The 22,854-nt window shown below is 46.4% G+C and overlaps 1 pseudogene; it reads left to right on the top strand.

Moving 5' to 3' along the window:
* LOC136627318 (zinc finger protein 850-like) overlaps positions 1–22,854 on the top strand; it is a 166,426-nt pseudogene that overhangs the window by 32,161 nt on the left and 111,411 nt on the right.

Here is a 22,854-nt window from a genome sequence, read left to right as displayed (position 1 = left end):
ACGTTCATCGTTCTGGGTAAAGAATATATTACTTTTGATAGATTGGACTTTTGTGGACGCAGTGATACCAAATATGTATTTTGGTTTTATTTAGATCTTACTATAAATGTGGTAAAAAGGTGTTTTGTTTTTAAACTTTTTTATTCCATTTTTTTAAAATAATTAGTAAAACTCTATACAGCTTATTTTAACTTTTTTTTTTCTTTATTCCCAGAGGGGACAACAACTTGTGATGCTTTGATCACTCCTGCAGTATGATGTAATGCCATGGCCTGATGTGCATTTTGTTAAGACAACCCTGGAGCCATTTAGAAGGCTCCCGGCTGCCAGGACACGCACACCGCTCCTTGTGATGTCACTGCAGGGGGCTGTACAGAACACCTGAATATCGTTCAGGGAATTTACATGCCTCTGTCAGAATTGACATTGGCATTCAAAGGGTTAACAGCTCCGATCAGCTGTACGGCTTATCAGAGCTGTTGATGTCGGCTGTAAGAAACAAACAGCGCCTGCGCTGTATGGAGGGAGATCACCATGTGATCTCATACATACCCTGATGCTGCAGCATGTAAATAGATGCGCTGCAGTGTTAAGGGGTTAAACAGCATGGCCTCCTCCTATGACTTGTATGCTCTGTCTATAACCCCAGCCTCGTCTCAGTGTCGCAGATTGCCTGTGTGCCGGGGATGGAGACGGGATTCAGCAGACTGAGTGAGGAAAGAGGAATAAGAAGGATGGAGAGAAGAGTGCAGGCAGTACCTGCGGGGGGCTAGGGTCAGTCACTCAAGGGTTACTCAGAGTGACAGCTCTCCGCTGGGGTCTACGAGGGGGGGATGCGTTATCACTGCTCTGTTCTTGGCTGTACGTGGGACAGGGAGGGGGAGACCATCAGATTATAAGGTGCAGGGAGACTTCAGGAAGATGGATGCTTGTAATAATATGTCTTATGGTCAGAAGAATCCGGTAATCATGTCTTATTATCTGTATGTGAAGAATGACTTCAGTGTCCGTCTGTGTTTCCTCCAGTTCCATCCAGTAAGAGAAGAACCCCAGAGAGATGTCCCTGTCCTCTTCTTCCACAGGACCATCTGGTAGGTGGAGATGTTCCTCTGATCTGTAGAAGGCTGTGAAGCTCTTGTCTTCAGTCTTATTAGATGTCTTCTACTTGTGTGATGAGGCCGGTGGAGATGGCAGGATTACCGCTGACCAGAGACATTAGATCAGTTGTGTCAAACTCATTGTCACCGAGGGCCACATCAGCATTATGGTGGCCTTCAAAGGGCTGATTGTAATTGTAATGAGGTCCCCTATTGACCCCATTAGTAGTAGGGTCAATCACAGTGACCACGGTATTCATACTGTCCCTGATAGTAGCCTTAATAGTAATAGTGACCCCATTAATAGTAGGGCCCCTCACAGTGGCCCCAGTAGTAAGAGTGAAGCCCCCTATTGGACTCTGGCATTGCCCTCATCTAGCCTACATCTTTGGTCCGGCAGCCACTGGTTAGTCTATGACTGCTGACCTCTTCCCTTAGCGTCTGTGCTGCTGGCTGGATGAGTGGAATGCTTATTGGGGGCTGCACGGCCGGTGGGTCACATAACATGAGGTAGTAGGCTGGATTCGGCCAGCGGGCTTTAAGTTTAACATGTTTGCATTAAAGGGGTTGTCCCGAGAAAGCAAGTGGGGGTAAGCACTTCTGTATGGCCATATTAATGCACTATGTAATATACATCGTGCATTAAATATGAGCCACACAGAAGTTATTCACTCACTTGTCTCTGTCCTCGCGCTGTCTCTGCGTCCCCGTTGCCATGGTGCCGTCTAATTTCTTCCTCAGCAGTCTGTTTTAGACGTGCTTGCGCAGTCTGTCCTCTCCCCGCTGTGAACGAGCTGCTCCAGCGTGCCCGCGCGATACAGCTTGTCTGCGCATGCGCAGACGAGCTATCACTGCACGGGAGCAGCGTTTCATTCATTACAAGTGCACGCCTCCACCGATGACATCAGTCACCTGCTCACGTGACCGGCGTCTCGGGAACGCGCATGAAAGCCTCCTGGAAGCGCGGTGCACCGTGGAACGCACCCTGGGACATCACAGGCGCCATCTTGGAAGAAGAACTTTATAAGTTATTATTTCTTCAAAACGGTAAGTAGGAAGCGGTTTATAACCGCTTTAAAGGGCTGCTTTATGCCGGGGGTGACAGGGGGAATGGGCTAATAGAAAATTTTGAGGTTTTGGCTCGGGACAACCCCTTTAAATGAAAGAACGATCAAGGTCCACTTTTGCTAAAACTTGATCATTTTAATGTGAAGGTTTCACAACTCATCAGGCTGAAGGTAAACAATGAAGTTGTATTGTGAACCCTGTAATACATGCAGGGAACATCTCTAAAGCTGAAAACATGGCTGACAGTTATATAATAGAAAGACAATGTTTATAGCTTTACCTTAAAGTGCCTCTATGGTGAAAACACATATTTCCATCCCTGCGCCCCTCATCTGATTGTCTGCCGTGCTCTGAACCTGCCCTATGTGTAGTAAAGTCACTTCCACACAGTGCAGACTCCTCTCTGATGCTTATCAGGCACCATCTTGATGTAGAAATTTTTCCTGATTTCTCTTTCATTTTTCTGAGCTACGAATCCTGTGATGCGTCAGCACAACATGACATGAGCAGCTATTGTCAGTACCATCTCTGCCTGCTGGGAGGTATTATCAGTATTCACCTAATCATCAGGTAGATGGAGATATTCACTCTGTAGAAGGGCTGTAAAGCTCTCTAGTTCAGTCTTACTATACGTTTTACACTTGTCTCATATATCCATTATGTAGTTTATCCAGCATCATGAAGGGACGGCAGGATAATTGGTCTGTATTTATCCTTTCAATCTTCCTTTGGAAAAACAAACAAAAGCAATATAGTAGCATAGTCTGTAAGGAGAAAAAAGACATGTCCCCCCTGATCAGCCTAACACCCCCCCCCCCCACCCTCCAAAACCATCACCACCAAATATTGATTAAAAAAACAATGAGGTAGAAGCCAATTTCCTCCAATCTTGCCATCTGAATAATCCCGGATCAGCAAGCCTTTTGCAGGTATTAATGATTATAATGTATAATATTACATCTCTAAAGAAACACTCCAGGCCCCTCTTGTACTCTTTTATCAAATTTACCGTTACTGCGTCCTCCGGCAGAGAGTTCCTTAGTTTCACTGCTTGACATACAAGCAGGTTCTTTACTGAAAGATGTAGAAGCCTTATTTGCTGTAGAAGTAGACGGCGCCCCCTTGTTACAGTCCTGGGTATAAATATATGATGGGAGAGATCTCTATATTGACCCCTGATATATTTATATATAGTTATTAGGTCCCCCCTCAGCCGTCCTATTTCTAAGCTAAGTAATCCCAGTTTTGATAACCTCTCTGGGTATTGTAGTCCGCCCATTCTGTTTATTACTTTAGCTGCCCACCTTTGTACCGCTCAAGCTGTGATATGTCCTCCTTGAATACTGGTACCCCAAACTGTCCACGATATTCCTTGTGTGGTCTGACCAGTGGCTAGTAAAGACGAAGAACAATGTTCTAGTCATGTGCCCATAGGCCTCTTTTGATGCACCCTATGATCCTATTTGCCTTGTCAGCAGCTGCCTGACACTATTTGTTTTATTTAAGCTTAATGATGATGATGATAATTATCCGTTCAGCTGTATCTAATGTTCGGTCCATTCATGGATCAATGTTCTCCACGCATTTCTGTCATTCACCGCTTTTTTCAGGTCCGCAATTGACATGATTTGTGGTTGCTTTGTGGTCTGGATATGAATTTCTCCAGCAGGTTCTGGGGTATTCCGAAGCTTCCTAATTGCAAAACACTAATATACGCGCGTAAGAAGACTTCAGACTGAGACACATGTCCAGTTTGAAGCTTACAGAGAGTTCTGGGGGAAAAACAATCCCAGAGCTTGTTTTATTAAAACACATAATATCTGCCCTTTATGGGCATATAACATATTACATACGTAATGTATATTTATTTTCATTGGTTAAGCTATAAAGAATCTCTTTCCCCCACCCTCCGCCTGCTCAGGCCCCCTGTACAAACTAAGCCTTTGTCTCCTCAACATGTGGTCAGGCAAAGACCAGTTCCTTTGTCCCAGAAGTTGAGGTGGGAGTGGGGAGGACTGAAGAGTAACCCAGCATTACTTTCAGCTCCACTCCATACTTATGTAATTTAACCCTAGAGTGGCTGCATTGGAACTTTACATTGGACTACTCTTATAGCACACTGCAGAGTCAAATCACTACAGCTGTGTAATACATCTAGTTTATACAAATCAATAGACATTTTACACTAATTAATCATCATTTCTATCAAGCCACTTTGCTCTTTGTTGTCCTGATCTTCTCTTTCCGCTGACCTAGCCAAGCATCAGTACTGTTTCAAGTGAAATAGTGCGTATCACGTGGCCATTAAAAGAGAGCTGCTGTTAGATTTTGGCCTCTATTAATGTTTTCGGTTTGACATGATCTAACTACCTTGTTCGTTGTCATGGCAGTCCAAGGTATCTACAGCATTTTTATCCCGCAGCATAGTTCGAACACGTCAATTTTCCTTAGTGTCCAACTATCGCAACCCTTACGTCGTTATGGAAAAGACTATTGCATTGACCAATCATTTTTTTTATTGCAATACTAATTTCTTGTCCGTATCATTAGGGGACACAGCCATATCTTGCGTATAGCTACTTCCAAAAGGAGGCGACACTAAGCAAGAAGTGTTAACTCCTCCTACTAGCTATACTCCTCCTGCAGGCATTACGCTAATCAGTTTTTAAGCTTAGTGTCTGCAGGAGGCAGATATGTCTTAGTTTAGGTCATCATAAAGACTTTACTTGTGGGAATACGGGGAGATAGGGCTTTTCCCTGGCCTCCCTGACCAGCGGTGGCAGCGGCTGTGGAGGTCATAAATCTAGGGGACATAAATCTAGGCCCAGGCTTACTTGAGGCCTACCTCGCGGCCAACGTAGATCTTCCCTCTTGCCATGGCGGTGTCGCTTGCCGCCTTCCTCGCTTCAGCGGGCCATCCCCGGGCACTGGAGTTCAGGGGGTGATAGTTGGAGGAGCCAAAAATTTAGGCCTCGGCTCAGACCTGGAATTAAGCCATGCCCACATTGGGTCAGCGAGGGAAAGTGACAGACAACCCACTACAAGACTGGGATGGCTGATCTCTCCTCCTTTCCTGCCTCCGGCCACTCCTTCTTTCTCAGAACTTCTGGATGAGTTCCTCGCATCAGACCAGCCGTGTGTGCTCAGTCTGCTGCGTCTGAATTGGAAGTCGTCTTCTCTGCGAACCCAGGAGCTCCTGCTGGGGCCTGACAGCCTTGGATAGGGTAAGCTCTGCTGAGGCAACTTCCTCCTGCGCTGTACTCCTCCTGCGGTCTTCACTTGCAGCATTTTGCCCAGTATTTTGTGCACAGTATTGTTAACATCACATCCGACCCCAGACCGGAAGGTTCTGGACAGGCTACAGGTAGAGGCAAGTTTTATGCTTGTGCTCATTGTAATGCGAAGCTCCCTTGCGGTCAGTCTGAGCCCCGCTGTGCGAACTGTCTCCTAGCCCGGCAAGCTCCGGGCTAGGAGTTGAACAGGAAGCTGAACCTGAATGGGCCCAATCCCTCACTGCGGCGGTCTCTGACCTAGCTAGTAAATCTGCTGTGATTTTACGCAGGCTGCATTCAGACGGAGATGCTTTTTTCTCAGAGCGGTCACGGGGTAGGTCACGTAAAAGACGTAGACCCCATATCTCCAGGGAGTCCTCCCATAGATCCCATTGCTCCAGGGAGTCCTCCCATAGATCCTATTGCTCCAGGGAGTCCTCCCATAGATCCTATTGCTCCAGGGAGTCCTCTCATAGATCCCACTGCTCCAGGGAGTCCTCTCATAGATCCCACTGCTCCAGGGAGTCCTCTCATAGATCCCATTGCTCCAGGGAGTCCTCTCATAGATCCCATTGCTCCAGGGAGTCCTCTCATAGATCCCATTGCTCCAGGGAGTCCTTTCATAGATCCCATTGCTCCAGGGAGTCCTCTCATAGATCCCATTGCTCCAGGGAGTCCTTTCATAGATCCCATTGCTCCAGGGAGTCCTCTCATAGATCCCATTGCTCCAGGGAGTCCTCTCATAGATCCCATTGCTCCAGGGAGTCCTCTCATAGATCCCATTGCTCCAGGGAGTCCTCTCATAGATCCCATTGCTCCAGGGAGTCCTCTCATAGATCCCATTGCTCCAGGGAGTCCTTTCATAGATCCCATTGCTCCAGGGAGTCCTCTCATAGATCCCATTGCTCCAGGGAGTCCTCTCATAGATCCCATTGCTCCAGGGAGTCCTCTCATAGATCCTATTGCTCCAGGGAGTCCTCCCATAAATCCCATTATTCCAGGGAGTCCTCCCATTCACAGGCTGCATCTTCGCGATCCCGATATTCATCGGTGTCCTAATCTACGTCTCAGATGCAGCAGTCATCCATCCTAGTGTCCAAGGATACTAGTCTCTCGGAGGGGGAATGCTCTCGCTCTTCATCCCCCTCGAACTTGGACGAGGAGCAAGCGTCTAAGCTAGCTGCACTGATGGACAGCTTGGTCGTGGCAGTGCAGGACATGCTTCACGTATCAGAGGAGCCAGCGGCAATTCCGCCTGTGGCCGTGTCCTTCAGGCAGCATAAACGGCCACGGCAGTTATTTCCCACCCCATCAGGACTTCGAGGTGGTCCTGGAAAGGGAATGGGAAGTCCCCAACAAATGCTTTAAGGGACCGGGGAAAACATGGGACATCGCTTATCCCTTTCTGGAAGATCTCGTTAAAAGGTGGTCGGTACCTCCCGTAGTAGATCCGCCTGTGTAGCGACTGTCAAAACACACCACTCTTCCCACAGCGGACGCGGCATCACTTTCTGATCCACAGGATAGGAAGCTAGACTCCTTGGCGAAATATACTTTTCAGGCAGTAGGCACTGCGCTACGACCCACTTGCATGTGCAAAGCAACTAGGCTGGGATATTCTTGCGGGTGCTCTGACCAACGAGTTGCTGGATACCGCGGATAACATCATTCAGGCCGGGAATTTTGTCTGTGCGGCGAATTTGGCAAAATTCCTAGCTCAGGTGTTAGCAGCTTCTGAGGTGTCTTGCAGGACACTCTGGCTGAAGAGTTGGTCAGCTGACACGTCCTCTAAAAAGGCGCTAACCAAGCTCCCCTTTTGGGGGCAACAGGCTGTTTGGAAACAAGCTGATAAAAGATGCGACGGGCGGGAAGAGCACGTTCCTTCCGCAAAACGCGGTTAGAAGAGGAAAGGCTCTGCAAAAGGAGATCCTATTACCAGTCCTTTCGCCGCTCAAGCCCATGTACCTCGTCTGGGCAATGGTCCCAGGCCAAGAAGAATCCACAGGAGCAAAAGAGAGGCCTCTTTTAAAACCAGGACCTCTTGGCAGCCTCACTCCTGTGTGCCGAAAGCTACGAGAGCAAAGCTTTCAGCATGAAGTTCAGCCCCCACCCTGTCATGACAGGGTGGGGGCAGACTCTCCCTATACAGGGACACGTGGCTGGTGCACGTGTCCGACTCTTGGGTGCGGGAGATTGTTTCCTCTGGCTACGCCATAGAGTTTGCGACTTTCCCTCAGCATCGTTTCTTCAGGCCAAGGTTACTGAGGGTTCCAGAAAAGACGCCACAGCTTTGCGTGGCAGTCGACCACGTGCTTGCCCAAGGAGTAGTCGTACCAGTTCCACCTTCTCGGCACGGATGGGGTTTCTATTTAAATCTGTTTGTGGTCCCCAAAAAGGACGGCATGGTCAGATCGGTCCTCGACCTGAAGCGACTGAATCGTTATATCAAGACGAAGCATTTCCGCATGGAGTCATCGCCTCTATGGAGCCCGGAGAGGTTCTCTCTTCGATCGACATCAAAGATGCACATCTACACATTCCAATGCACAGATCCCACCAGCGTTTTCTTCATTTTGAGATTCAAGGAAGTCACTACCAGCTCGCGGCCCTGCTCTTGGGGTTGTCCACAGTGCCACGAGTATTCACAAAGGTACTCGTGGCGGTGATGGCTCTGCTCCACACCAGGGATATTGTCACCATTCCCTACCTGGATGAAATACTGGTAAAGGCACCGTGTCAAGTAGACAACCTGGAAAGTCTCCGCATAACACTACAGACCTTGGAAAGGATAGGCTGGGCCATCAACCACGGCAAGTCGTGCCTGGTCCCAACGCAGAGACTGGAACTCCTCTGTTTCGTGTTCCTCTGTTTCGTGTTCGAGGCCACTCTTCCGATCAATATCTAGGAGCTGCGGGCGATATGGCAATCGCTGCAGCACTTTACTCCCCACCTCAAGGGCAAACCTGTTTAGATTCAGACGGACAACGCGACGGCGGTCGCTTACATCAATCACCAGGGAGGCACCCGAAGTGTGGGGGCGATGGGCGAGGTATCCAAGATACTCAGCTGGGCCTAGCTGCACCTACCAGCAAGCTTAGCGGTATACAAACCGGGGGTGTACAATTGGATAGCGGACTTTCTCAGTCAGGAAACCGTAGACCTGGGGGAATGGGAGCTGCACCCAGACGTATTCCAGGCCATTTATCATCGCTGGGGTCATCCGGACGTGGACATGATGGCGTCCAGCTTCAATCGCAAAGTATAGCATTTCGTGGCTAGGTCCCAGGACCTTCAGGCAATAGCGATTGGACACGCTAGGAATACCGTGGTCGGATCTCCACCTCCCGTACATTTTCCCGCCTTTCCCTCTCTTACTGAGAGTACTCAAAAAGATCGGGATGAAGGGGTGCCCGGTAATTCTAATAGCGCTATATTGGCCAAGGCGTGCATGGTACGCAAACCTTATAGACCTACTCATCGGCGCACCGTGGCAAATACCGGAGCAAGAGGACCTGCTTTCAGAGGGTTCGCTCTTCCACCCGAATTAACAGTCGTTTCATTTACCGACATTGATGTTGAGGCCGCGATTCTGAGGGAGCGTGGTTTCACAGAGTCGGTCATTCGAACCATGATTAACGCAAGGAAACCATCATCGTCAAAGATTTACCATCGAGCCTGGAAATGAAGCCTGTTTAGTGCGAAGACCGTCCCCTCCATCCAATCCGGTTTTCTTTGGCTTGTGTGTTGTCCTTCCTACAAGCAGGACATGGGCCTGAAGTTGAGCTACCTGAAGGGCCAGGTCTCGGCTTTCTCGATCCTCGATCAGAGACCGCTAGCCGCCAAGTTGGCAATCCACACTTTCCTTCAGGGGATTTTCCACGCTGTTCCTCCGTTCCGGTCACCCCTGCCCGTGTGGGATCTCAATCTGCTTTTGGGTGCCCTACAGTCTCATCCTTTTGAGCCATTAAAGGAAGTGCCATTGTGTCTTTTGTCCTGGAAGGTGGTTTTCCTTGTGGCGATCACTTCAATACGCCGAGTGTCCGAGCTGGCCGCTTTGTCGGTCGAGTCCCCCTTTCTGGCCTTCCATCAGGACAAGGTGGTACTGCGTCCGGTACCACAGTTCCTACCAAAGGTGGTGTTCTCTTTCCACTTTAATGAGAATATTGTGCTTCCGTCCTTTTGCCCTTCTCCAGCGCATCCAAAGGAACTGACCTTGCATCGGCTACATCTCGAACGGGCCTTGCGGATATACATTGCCAGTACTAAGGACTTCCGTCGGACAGAGTCCTTGTTTGTAATTCCTAAAGGGCCGCTTTGGGGATCTGTGGCTTCCAAAATGACCATCTCCAGGTGGATTCATATGGTGGTGGCAGAGGCCTACCGTGCCAAGGGACGGTCGTCTTCATTTTGCGTGACTGCTCACTCGCTGCGGGCGGTGGGGGCTTCCTGGGTGGTTCACCATGGAGCTTCAGCTATCCAAGTGTGTAAGGCAGCAACTTGGTCCTCATTGCATACTTTTGCCAAATTTTACAGAGATCATACCTTCGCATCAGCGGACGCTTCCCTAGGTCGGAAAATCCTACAGGCAGCTGTTCCCTGACTGCACGGCACTTGTTGTAAGTAACCCACCCTTCCTTTCTGGGACTATTGCAATCAACCTCCTACTCATGTGTCACAAACCTTAAAATAGCAGCACATAGGGGAGGCGTGGCTAGTGACGCATGGCGGTGTGGGGGGGATCTCCATTGTTTTGCTATAATTGTTTTTGGCATCATAAAAGCATGACCTGGGGGCGTGGCCTGGCTATGGGAGAGTGAGGACATGCATACCCTCTTCTCCGGTCTAATTGCCAGCATTTCAATATAAGATAAGATATCCCCTCCTGACCCCTTTCCAGCGGGTGCAACAGGAGCACAGAACATCCAGCGCTTCCTAGCTGGATCCAGAAGAGTGAAGGCAGAGCGGGCTCAAGCCAACATGGCGGCCGCGGCGGCAGCATGCGTGTCGGACCAACCACAGCCTGCAGGAGCTACTGTGACCGCTCCTATATTACAAGCAGAGTGGGGAGAGGAGCACATGGAGGGACAGCAGCGCTCACTGCTTCCGACACACACAGCGTTGCTCACAGCGGGCAGAATGCAGGTGGAGGAGGGGAGAGCTCATTAACCCCTTGTGCAGCAGCAGCAATAGAGGAGAAAGCAAGTGGAGGAGGGGAGAGCTCATTAACCCCTCATGCAGCAGCATCAGAGGACAACTACAGCCTGCTACAGGGAGAAGGTCCTCAACACCCTCTCCTGGACAAAGCTACCAGAAGTCAGGTACTTGGCTGCACCACATCTCCCAGCTCCCCCTCAACACAATCAGCTCCTGGCCACACTTGCACCTCACTACCCTCCACAGGCAGAGATCATTCCTCCAACATGGCAAGCAGCACTGATCTCCCATACAGAGGAGCAGACATGACATTGCCCACTGTGTGTGTACCTATGCAGGGAATTGCAGCATTAGCTGAAATCAGAGCTCTCAGTTCCCATATAAAAGCCATACCAACTAAAGAAGATATGGAAGCATATATCACTAGATTAGAGAACTCATATAAAAGCGAACTGGCCTCTGTTTGCACGGAGATTCACCAAATTGACACGAGGGTCACTACAGTAGAGACTTCCCTGGCTGATCTATCATCCCGAGTTAATGCACAGGCGGCACTAATATCGTCCCATACATATCAAATGCAGTATTTAGCGGATTCTATTGATGACACAGAAAATAGAGGAAGGAGAAATAATATTCGAATACGCGGTATCTCTGAAGAGGTGGAACAACAAAATCTAGGGGACACCCTACGCCACATTTTCAATTCCATCCAGGACTCCCCCCTTGAGCTGGACTGTGCGCATAGATCCCTAAGCCCTAGGTCCCTCGACCCGGACCGCCCTCGAGACATACTGTGCAGAGTCCACCGATACCAAGTGAAAGAATCCATAATGAAAAAAGCATGGGATCGTCAAACGATACTTCATCAGGGAAAACGTATACAAGTACTTCCCGATTTATCCCGGGTCACACTGCAAAAAAGAAGGGCCCTGCGACCTCTCTTGGAATCTTTGCACCAACACAACCTCTCATACACATGGGGATTTCCTTTCCGCCTACAAGTTCATCACGAGGGTCATTTACATGTGCTCCAGACTCCCAGAGACATCTCTCCTTTCACCTCAACTTAAGGCCTTCCCAATATAATGATTCACGACTGGCCTTCTATGCCTACGACTTCATTTGAGGGGGTACCCCCAAGACCCCAGAGATCGGAAAGACGTCGCAGGGGAGATAGGTCGGGTAGGAGACAGAGCCCAGGTCGACTCGGCACTTCGTTTACATAGAGCTTCCTGCTGGAATACCCATGGGACCCTTGGATGTCTCCATCCTGCATTGTTAGTCAGCAGACTTTCTAGCAGTAAAATAGCCCATGGCCATTTGTCTCCTTCCCACGATAGGGAGATGAATACGCTAAAGCACTTGGACAATTAGCGCTCCATTGGGCCTGCGGTATGCAGGGAGCAGAAGACATCCTCCCGTGAATCTAGGGGTGTGCCCCATACATGCGAATTCAACCACAGAGGTCTTATCAGGCACCAATGGAAGGTGCTGGCGCTAAGAGAAAAATACAGAAAATGTTTAGCCAAAGTGGGTCTGCTTCTCTAGAGGTACAACAGAGATAGGATGTGGGACTTCTTGGGTCTTAGAAAATGTTTCACCCATGTGGACGTTAATTTCAGTTTTGAATTTATTGCCCTAAAATTATATGGTGTTAAGTTATGGCTGGCATCCCGGTGTGGGGGAAGCTCTCTTCTGTAGAAAGCCCGCCACCCATTAGGGACATCGCGTCCTTGGTTCTAGGACGCAGATTAAACCACAACCCCTCCCCCCAACGTTTCCTCTTTTCTGTTACTTTAAATTTCTTCTAATTTCTTAGGCGATACACGTCTGTCATTGCTCTTGTAGCAACTTTCTTCTCACCCATCTCTACTTTCTAACCAATAACTGTTCTACCTTTTTTTTTTTTTCCCCTCCCTTCTTCCTCTCCCCCCCCCCCCCTAATAACCTTACTAATGGCGCCCCTCGAACTTTGCTCATTGAATGTTCGAGGACTTAATATTCCTCAGAAATGGTCACAGGTTCTTTACCACATGCATAAGCAGGGGGTCCAAGTGCTCCTTCTCCACGAAACACATTTTAAAGTTGGGCATGTACCTAACATAAGAGACCGCTACTACGCGCATTGGTTCCACAGCGCCAATCCTGACTCTCGCTCCGGGGGGGGTCTATTGCAATACATAAATCCCTGGCTCACTGCCTGATAGACAAACGCCTTGACCCAGAGGGCCGTTACCTCCTCCTCAAATTAATGATCGGATCGACTAGGCTTACCATTGCCAATTGGTACGCCCCCAATCAGCGACAGGTCACGGCATGTCACTCATTCCTTAACAAGCTGTCCGAATTCGCTGAAGGGGTGCTCGTTGTCGGAGGGGACTTTAACCTTACTTTGAACCCAAATATTGACACCTTGATGGGCCGAGGCTCAATCTCCACTAGACAATTGCAATCACTTAAACGCATGCTGTATGCCCTTCAGTTGGTGAGTTCTACACCCACAAGATAAGGACTTCACTTTCTACTCGCACCCACACAATTCATAGAGTCGCATAGATTACTTTCTGCTAGGCTAGTACGCACTATCTTGGCAACCTTCAGCCTCTATTGGGGACATGCTGTGGTCAGACCATGCTCCAATATTTGTGAACATAACACTGCCAGACCGCTTTGATAAGCAGTGGACTCGGCAGTTAAATGACAACCTCTTAAAAGATGCCGTATGCGTAGCTGACATAAAGGAGCACATAGAATTTTTCTTAGAAACACATGCATCAGACAATACATCTGTACCCACCCAGTGGGAGGCGCTGAAATGTGTCCTTAGAGGCATCCTAATTAAACACGGTACGCGACTTAAGAAGGAAGGAGCCCTTCAGATGTTTAACCTCCTCCAAAAAATTAATGATTTAGAAACTGCTCACAAACATACCCTTTCTCCAGCTACTTTGACAGACCTAGTCATAGCAAGGAAGGAACTCCATTCTAAGCTAGATAAAAAATACCTATGTCTTAGAGATCAATGCAAATGCTTCGATTACGAGTATTCTAACAAAGCGGGAAGGCATCTTTTACGACTGCTGCAGCCATGGACGGCACACACTTACATCCCCAGAATTAAAAACTCAGTGGGTTTAGACACTCACAATACCTCAGAGATCCTCGATATATTTCAGACTTACTACTCACAGTTATATGATCTTAGGGTACAGTTTGCAGACATGAACCCATCTACTCTAGTGGAGCGAATCTCTGCTTACATTGCAGAGACAGCCTTACCTACATTAGACACTTATTCCAGAGAGACACTGGATTCTGACATCACGGAAGAGGAGATAAGGAGACAATTAAATCCACCCCAACAGGGAAGAGTCCAGGTCCCGAAGGCTTTACACGCACCTTTTACAAATTATTTAGGGAACAAATGACCCCCATTTTAGCTAAAGTCTTTTCAGCGATTTCTTCAGATTCCCCCTTCACGCAACAATCCTTGGAAGCACACATTAGTGTCCTGCCTAAACCTGGTAAGGATCTCACAGTTTTCCACTAATTATAGACCTATATCACTGATAAATGCGGACATTAAACTTTTTTCCAAGACACTAGCTAACAGATTGTCTCCTTTCCTCCCTTCCATCATACACACAGATCAGGTAGGATTTATCAAAGGTAAGGAGGCCAGAGACAACATTATAAAACTCTACTAACAACATCTAGAGCGAGAGTGGGGTCTTATCCTCTCTGTCTGCTGTCCGTGAATGCAGAAAAGGCCTTCGACAGGGTCCATTGGGGATTCTTGTCAGCAACTCTCAAACAAATTGGACTTGGCCCCAAATTTCTGGACAGAGTACTGGCCCTTTACACATGTCCTACTGCTAGGATAAGGGTGAATGGATTATTGTCCTCTCCCATACATATCAGAAATGGCACCAGGCAGGGTTGCCCTCTGTCACCTCTTCTGTATTTGTTGGTAATGGAGCATCTTGCAGTAGCGATAAGAAACAACCCAAATATACAAGGCCTTCAAATTGGAGGGAACCATTATAAGACGGCCATATACGCTGATGACCTCCTACTGTACATCTCCCAGCCAGCCCCATACCACACTTTTGTCGTTAATACAGTAGTTCGAGAGATATGGACATCTATCGAACTTAAAAATAAATTACTCCAAAACAGAAGCTCTGAACATTTCACTCCCGTTAGCAGAAAAACATATCTCAGAGCAATTTCCATTTAGATGGCAACGGGAGGCTATCCAATACCTTGGGGTGTTTGTCCCTACTGACCAATCTAGGTTGTTCCCCTTAAATTATCAGACCCTCCTTGAGCGCACACTAAAAGACCTCTCCAACTATGCAAACAGAGACATCTCATGGTTTGGGAGGATAAACACCCTAAAAATGGATGCGTTACCTAAATTCCTATATCTCTTCCAGGCTGTACCTATCATACCCCCTACATCGTTCTTTAATTCATTAAGGTCGACTCTAATTAAATTTGTGTGGCGATTGCTCGAGACCCAGGGTGGGAGTGTGTACGCTCTTTCGCCCCAAGAAGGTGGAGGTGTAGGTCTGCCAAATTTCAGACTATACCATGCTGCACCGGTTTTAACACATATTGTGGACTGGCACTACCACTCAGCTCACAAGCAGTGGATACAGTTAGAACAGGCGGATTGCTCGATTCCGATAAGACTTCTCCCATGGATTCGTCCCTGTGACAGAGCTCAAATCCTATCTACCAATTACCTATTGAAAGAGACACTTAAACTCTGGGACTCGAAAATACAAAAGCAGATCCTGTCAAGTCTAGATAGTCCCCTCACACCACTTTTCTCCAACCCAGCATTCCCACCAGGTAACAGCCAAGGTCTTTTCATGGGTTGGGAGGCTCGAGAGGACCCCCGGGTTCGCAATGTCCTAGGTGGCCCCTCAGTGCCTTCCTTTCAAGAATTAAGATCTAGGTTTGGTGAACTGAATCTCTCCTGGTTAGAATTTCACCAACTTCGCTCTTTTCTTAACACTCAAGGAGATAGAAACACTTTTCTAACAGCCCTCACAACTTTTGAGAGTCTATTTTCAAGAGGGTCCCCTCCGACACACGTAGTATCCCTGATATATGGTCTGCTGATCCAAGAAACATACACCACGGATCCTGGTTTCAAATGGGCTTGGGAACAGGAAATTGGAGTCATGATCTCACAGAATGAGTGGCGGAAGGCATTCATCTTTACTCATAAACTGTTCATGGCCTGTGCTGCACAGGAAAAAAATTACAAAATTCTTACAAGATGGTATAGATATCCTACCCGCCTTCATGCTATATTCCCTTCAGTGTCTGAGGTGTGTTGGCGCTGTGGAACTGATAGGGGTACAATGACGCACATTCGGTGGAGCTGTGACTTGTTGAGACCTTTCTGGGACAAGGTATTCTCCACATATAACTTAATCATCCGGGGAAATATTAACAATAATGCCCAAATTGCTCTCCCATCCATACTGCCGGGCTCAATAGGTTCACAGAAAAAGGGTTTTTAGCAGCAGCAAGAGCAGTTATCCCGAGCCAGTGGCGTTCCACACCAATTCCTTCCATGACTGAGTGGCTTTAGGAAATGTCTCATCTGCGCCATATGGAGGAATTATGTGCAGAACATAATAGAGAATCTGAAAAATTTCTGTCGGTATGGCAATTGTGGATCGACTTTGAATCTTCTTCAGATTTCCGAGCGCTCTTTTCCTAGTTGCTCAATTGCCGCGGGGGTGAGACGGGTTATTAGAAGGTAGTAATCTGGATATTAAACATTCTTGGGGGATTCCCCCTCCCCGTTTCTCCCGCTTCCTTCAACCAACTATCTACCCTTTAGTTTACCCATCCTTTTTTTTTACTTATTTAGAAATATTATTTATTTTATATTTTATTATTCATTTTGCCTTCTTGCTTTTTCTCTTCCCATAATTCATCTCTCTTTTTGTCTCTTCTCTCTTTTGTATATGTCATTTTTGTTTTCATTGTTGCAAGAGGATAAGGCCTCGGGCTTCTACCCGAATACTACAGACCGCAAACATTTTATTCTCAAATTGCATGTTCGGGTATTACCATTATTGGGGTCACCCACTAGGCCCCTCCAAGAGTTTTATTTAGATGGATATTTTCAAGAAGAGGCCGATTTATTTATGTCTTTTGTTATACATGTTTTATAGGTCTTGCTAGACCTTTTTAAGTTGTATGTTTTCTAACCTATCCTATTGAAAATTTCAATAAAAACGGATTGAACTATAAAAGCATGACCTATCGGGTACCTGCCAGGCTTGGGGAAGCTATCTAAGTTCATCAGCAGAAGAGCCAGACTCGGAACCCTTAGGGTATTTTTTTTTTAAGTTTTTTATAAGAGGGCAAAAATTTCTTCCCAAAAGCCCTTCAGTTTCAGGCAGAACCAAAATATGGGAGATCAAATACTGATCTGTCCACATTCTCTCCAGCAAGTACCACTTCACCTATTTATACTGCTGGCCATAAGCTGGGGAGAATAGTTCCATCTCACCTACAATTTTAATTTGGACTCGAATAGCTGCCCCTTCTGTGGATTGTACCGCTCCTTTAAATGCTTCCAACCACATTCTGATAGAAATTTTTTCTCCCAATTATTTTTCCCAATTTAACTTATTGGCTTTTTTCCTGACTATGGTTCCCTGTTAGCATATTGTAGAAGCAGTATGTCTCCGATTTCCTCAGATTTGGCTGTGCAGTGACTTTAGTTATGATATCCAAAGGGAATAATAGTAATTGGGAAATTACATAGGAAGAAACTGATCCTGATGTATTTAAGCCTATCTCTATCTGGAACCCAATAAGCCGTCTGTAACAATTCAAAGGACTTCACCCCATCTGCCGATATACGATCGTCTACTAATCGCCTTCAGTTTGATAAAGCTACGTTTGGGATTAGGTAGTTAGGGTTCGATAGGTAATGTTGGTTTCTGTAGGCAATTCTAATTATTTAGCTTCTGTTTAAGGGACTTCCAGGCATCGACCGTGGCTCTCGTGGGTGGTGACAGTTCTCGGGGCACCAGCTTCAATCCTGGAATATTAGACAAGGTTGTTATAAATGTCGCGTATAGTGGGGTAGTATATAGTATAGTTTCATGTCCCTTTTTTCAATAGTAATAATTTATTTAATATTCGGCGCATTCAAGATCAAACTGATCGCAATAATACTTTCTTCTCACACCTTCATAAGGTGCGCAGTACAATATATTGATTTTATGTTGGTGGATAGAAACCTTAGTAATGTCACTTCCACAACCATAGGCACCATATCATGGTCAGATCACGCCTCTATAATGATATCAATTCAGGAACACATGAATCACTTTTCTATTAAAATCTGTCAAAACAACTATATGCTTTCTGCCTCCATCCTTTGGTGCGCCCATAAGGCCTTTATAAGAAGCCACTTTGTTAAAAAAAAACCATGTCCTATGACAAAAACCTTAGAAATTCTCCAACTAGAATGAAAAACACAAATATGTTCACTACACAGACAAAATAAACTAGCTTTTTCCGCAGAGAGAGCTGAATAGATAGTTACTGTAAACCACCAACTTCAGCAGCTCCAGATGTACGACCACGACCTGCCCTAAGAAAACTGAGAGTGACTATTACTGGCAAGGCAAGAAGCCAGGAGCCCTACTAGCAAAACAGCTAAATCACAATCATCTAAACTCCACGTACCCTTTATCCGTGACTCCCAAAGCAATAAGCTTTTTAACCCTCAGGAAATCATAGACACTTTGGCAACTTTTTACAAATCTTTATACAATTTAGCTTACAATATATTTACTGTAAATACTTCTCCTTGTTTAATTGCTGAAAAATTGCAATATTTGCTAAAGAAAATAGAACATAAAAAGAAATAAAGGATCAAACTTTCTAGTAGTTCTCTACATTCCCACCTCTGTCCAAAGCAGATGTCCCGTCCTAATAGGAACCCACCAAACCCACGTTCCTCGGCCACTCACTGTCCCTATCTGCAACAGAAGCAAAACATTTAAGTAAGAATACAACTACCACCACTAACCACAGTACTTGGCTTGAGATGATCTGGGAAAAACAGGAGACCAAGATGCAGTTCTGATTCCAACAACCATCAGGTGAAGACTGAGAATAACCAGCACAGGACCACAGCTAAGACCGGAATAAGAGCCCTCCCTAATTGCTAACCAGGTTCAACAGGTAGCAGAACACTCTCATAGACATTCCCAACAGTGCTAGAGAAAGCTGGGAGGAAAATGCATAAACCAGACCTCCATGAACAAATGCTAACACTTCCCGACTGCAATCTAGCAATCGGAATAATCCCTGTATCGCTCACTTTTCTGAAGTAATCAGTGATAGAACATGTAATATTATTACACTCCAGGCCCCTCTTGTACTCTTTTAGTGAGTACACCATCACCATGTCCTCAGGCAGAAAGTACCATAGTATCACTGCTCTTACAATAAAGTACCCCATTCGATGTTGCGTAGAAACCTTCCCTCTAGACGAAGATGGCGCCCCCTAGTTACAGTCCTGGGTATAAATAGATGATCGGAGAGATCTCTGTATTGACCCCTGATATATCTATATATAGTTATTTGGTTGCCCCTCAGCTGACTTTTTAAAAAAAAAATAATTTTGCTAACCTTTCTGGGTGTTGTAGTCCGCCCATTCTACTTATTAGTTGGGTTTTTTTTGCCCTTCTTTGAACCCGCTCAAGCTCTGATATGTCTTTCTTGAGTACCGGTGCCAAAAACTGTCCACAATTACTTGTCTGATGACCAAGACTAGTAAACCAAGACATCTGGACGTAAATCCCGGATAATTGTCAGTACAGCTAAAGATAAAAAGAAATACACTTGTCAGATAATCGGGAAGAGAAACGCACTTAATTCTGAAAACAAGCGTTTTAATGAAGCCAAACTTCATGAACCTGATGACCGAATCAATTTAGGAAGCCTCCAATTTTGATGTGACTGATAACTGCTGCTGTCCGGTCAGTTTTGGTCATCATGATGATTAATGACCTTTTCTGGTCATGTAAAACCTTCCACACGACTTCTCCAACCGTCTGCTGACTTTTACAATATTTGTCTCACAGCTTTTGTATCCGGATGAAGATCTAACCAATATTACGACTACAGAGACAAATGTGAGGGGCGATCAGCGGTGTAAAGAGGGGATTCCTACAGGTAACCGCCCAGGTGAGTAGTAACCACTAAATACAGCAGAGAAGAATCATAGAATGGAAGAGTTGGAAGGGACCTCCAGGGTCATCGGGTCCAGCCCCTGCTCAGTGCAGGATCACTAAATCATCCCAGACAGATATTTGTCCAGCCTTTGTTTGAACATTTCCATGGAAGGAGAACTCGCCACCTCCCGTGGTAACCTGTTCCACTCATTGATCACCCTCACTGTCAGAAAGTTTTTTTCTAATGTCTAATCTGTTTCTCCTCCCTTTCAGTTTCATCCCATTGCTTCTAGTCTTTCCTTGTGCAGATGAGAATAGGGCTGGTCTGCAGTGTGACAGCCCTTCAGATATTTGTAGACATCTATTAAGTCTCCTCTTGACCTTTTGCTTTTGCAACCTGAACATTCCCAAATAATTACCAATCCTCATAGCACAATATTTGCAGACCGCTCACCATCCTGGTAACTCTTCTCTGAACTTGCTCCAGTTTGTCTGTCTTTTTTTAAATCGGGGTGCCCAGAACTGGACACAGTATTCCAGATGAGGTCTGACTAAGGAAGATAGAGGGGATAATGACCTCATGTGATCTAGACTCTCTGTTTATCTTAATTAGAGATGAGCGAGCGTACTCGCTAAGGCAAACTGCTCGAGCAAGTAGTGCCTTATGCGAGCACCTGCCCGCTCATCTCTAATCTTAATACATTCCAGAATTGGTTTTGCCTATTTTTTTGCTACTGCATCACATTGTTGACTCATGCTCAGTCTGTGATCTATTAGTCACAGATTCTCCTCGGTCACCGGCTGCAGATAGTTATGTAGATTTATTCATTCAGCTGGAGTACAAACTAAATATGGATGACATGTGATACCGTTATAGGTGATAACACAGGATGGGCATTTACAGCACGAACATGAAACACACCTATGTGAGCGAGGACTACTATTCATTATATGATGTCTATACTGATGAGGGAGAAATGGTTTTCCAGCTCCGGTACGAAGGGTCCTTTTACACTGACCAACTCTTGATCTGATGTAACCAGCGCTGATCGGTAGGCAGGTCGGTCGCTGCTGGTTTACTTTATGTTTTACACATGCAAAGAATTACTGCTACGGGAACGAATGATCTTTAGTCTGACCGCTGATGCACATAGGCCGGCTGGTCATCTCCTCGGTAATATGGAGGGATGTAAAGCTACCAGGGAGCATTTTATGCTTGCTGAAAAGAAGATATTGCAATAGAAAATGGGGAAAAAATGACAAATGGTGCTTTTAATAAATCTACACAAATTCTAGTGGTCTGCTTTTTCGCCACATATTGTACTTCATTTAGCTGCAACAAACAATGTCAGAATCCCTTGGATATGCAAAACCTTTACAGAGTTATTGTATGTTAAAGTGACACATGTCAGATTTCAAAAATTTGCTCCGTCACTAAGGCGCAAACAGGCTTCATCACTAAGGGGTTAACATAAGCTTTTTCATTTATGTGATTCACATAAAAAACTGTCCTATTCTGGTTTGATTCACTGACCAGAATCGGACATGCAATGTCTACTGCCTGCCAGCATGGGGCAGCACACAGTCCATATGTGCCCATGTGATGTCCAATGCGAGTTCTCAGGCACAACTCTCACTCAGCCATCTGAATATGGCCGACCAGATAAATCATATTTCCGGTGTCACATCTTATCTCTCAGCTGGGAGTGAATGCGGTTTCTTAGAATCCCACTCCCTTACACTGTACTGTAGATTATACAATCCCGCAGTGTGTGATCTCACCGTAATACTCTTCCAGTTGCCATAAATGGGCACAATTAGGAAACAGATTCCGAGTAGTTTCATCCTAATATAACGTCTGAGCCGATTATAAGGGGGTTGGAGATAAAGTAACGGCTTACAGATGTGTTCTCTAATGGCTCCAAAGAGTTAGTTCAGAATCAGGAAGAGTCTAATGGCCGGACCGCCATCAGGGCAGGATAAATGGTTACAGAGGCCCCCGCTGACCGCTGGCTGCTGCCTGCCTGTCAGTAAAGATATCAGTATGTCCTGAGCCAAGTCAGTGATCGCCAGCACTCTGCACACTAGCAGTAGGAATTATATCTCGGGCGGTTGGATCCCTTTAGCCCCTTCCCGCTATATGACGTACCGGTACATCATGGGAGCCTCGTACTTCCCACAACATGACGTGCCGGTATGTCATCGGGATAGCGCGAGATCATGACTGACCTCGCGCTATCCCGCAGCGGGAGCCGGCTGTCGGTCACAGCCGGCGTCCTGCTGCAACAGCGGGGGGGGGGGGCATCGGAGTTGCGCCCCCCGCTGTTAACCCCTTCCCTGCCGCAATCTAAGTAGATCGCGGCAGGGAAAGAGTTCAAAGAGGGAGCGTGCTCCCTCTCTGTCTCCGTCCGGCTCTCGCAATGTTATCGCCAGACTATGTCGTCCTGTATTGCCAATGCCTATGATTGCTGTATAAGCGATAAGGCATGGCAGAGCAGTAGCCCTGCCATGCCTTATCACAGCGATCATAGGCATAGTGCTGCAAGTCCCTCAGAGGGACTCACATTGTGTAAAAAAAAGAGTAAAACAAAATGTAAAAAAACCCATTTTTGTGCTTTTTTTAATAGCATATTTGGCATTGACGCGTCCGACACGAAGTGTACAAAAAGTTGAACATGCTTTTTAGCATTTTGCCTCCCAAAAAATGCAATAAAAGTGATCAAAAAAGCTGTACATTCCCCAAAATAGCACCGAAAAAAACTACAGCTCGCCACGCAAAAAGCAAGCACTTATACGGCCGCATCGATGGAAAAATAAAAAAGTTATGGCTTTTGAAAAATGGAGATGGAAAAGTACCAAAAAGCGCTTGGTCCTCAACGCCAAAATAGGCCGTGTCATTAAGGGGTTAAGGAGCCCCCCAGTGGTCAATGACCGGTTACTCTGCTCCCCACCTCCCACTAAAGATGCCAACACCACCGCCCACCCGTCCCCTGGGGCTCTCATTAATCTCATTATATGGGAGCCCAATAT

This window comes from Eleutherodactylus coqui, chromosome 5 (genome assembly GCF_035609145.1).
Source record: "Eleutherodactylus coqui strain aEleCoq1 chromosome 5, aEleCoq1.hap1, whole genome shotgun sequence".
Classification (NCBI taxonomy): Eukaryota; Metazoa; Chordata; class Amphibia; order Anura; family Eleutherodactylidae; genus Eleutherodactylus; species Eleutherodactylus coqui.
Note: the sequence above shows the minus strand (reverse complement) of the source record. Positions and strands in the feature narration are given on the sequence as shown.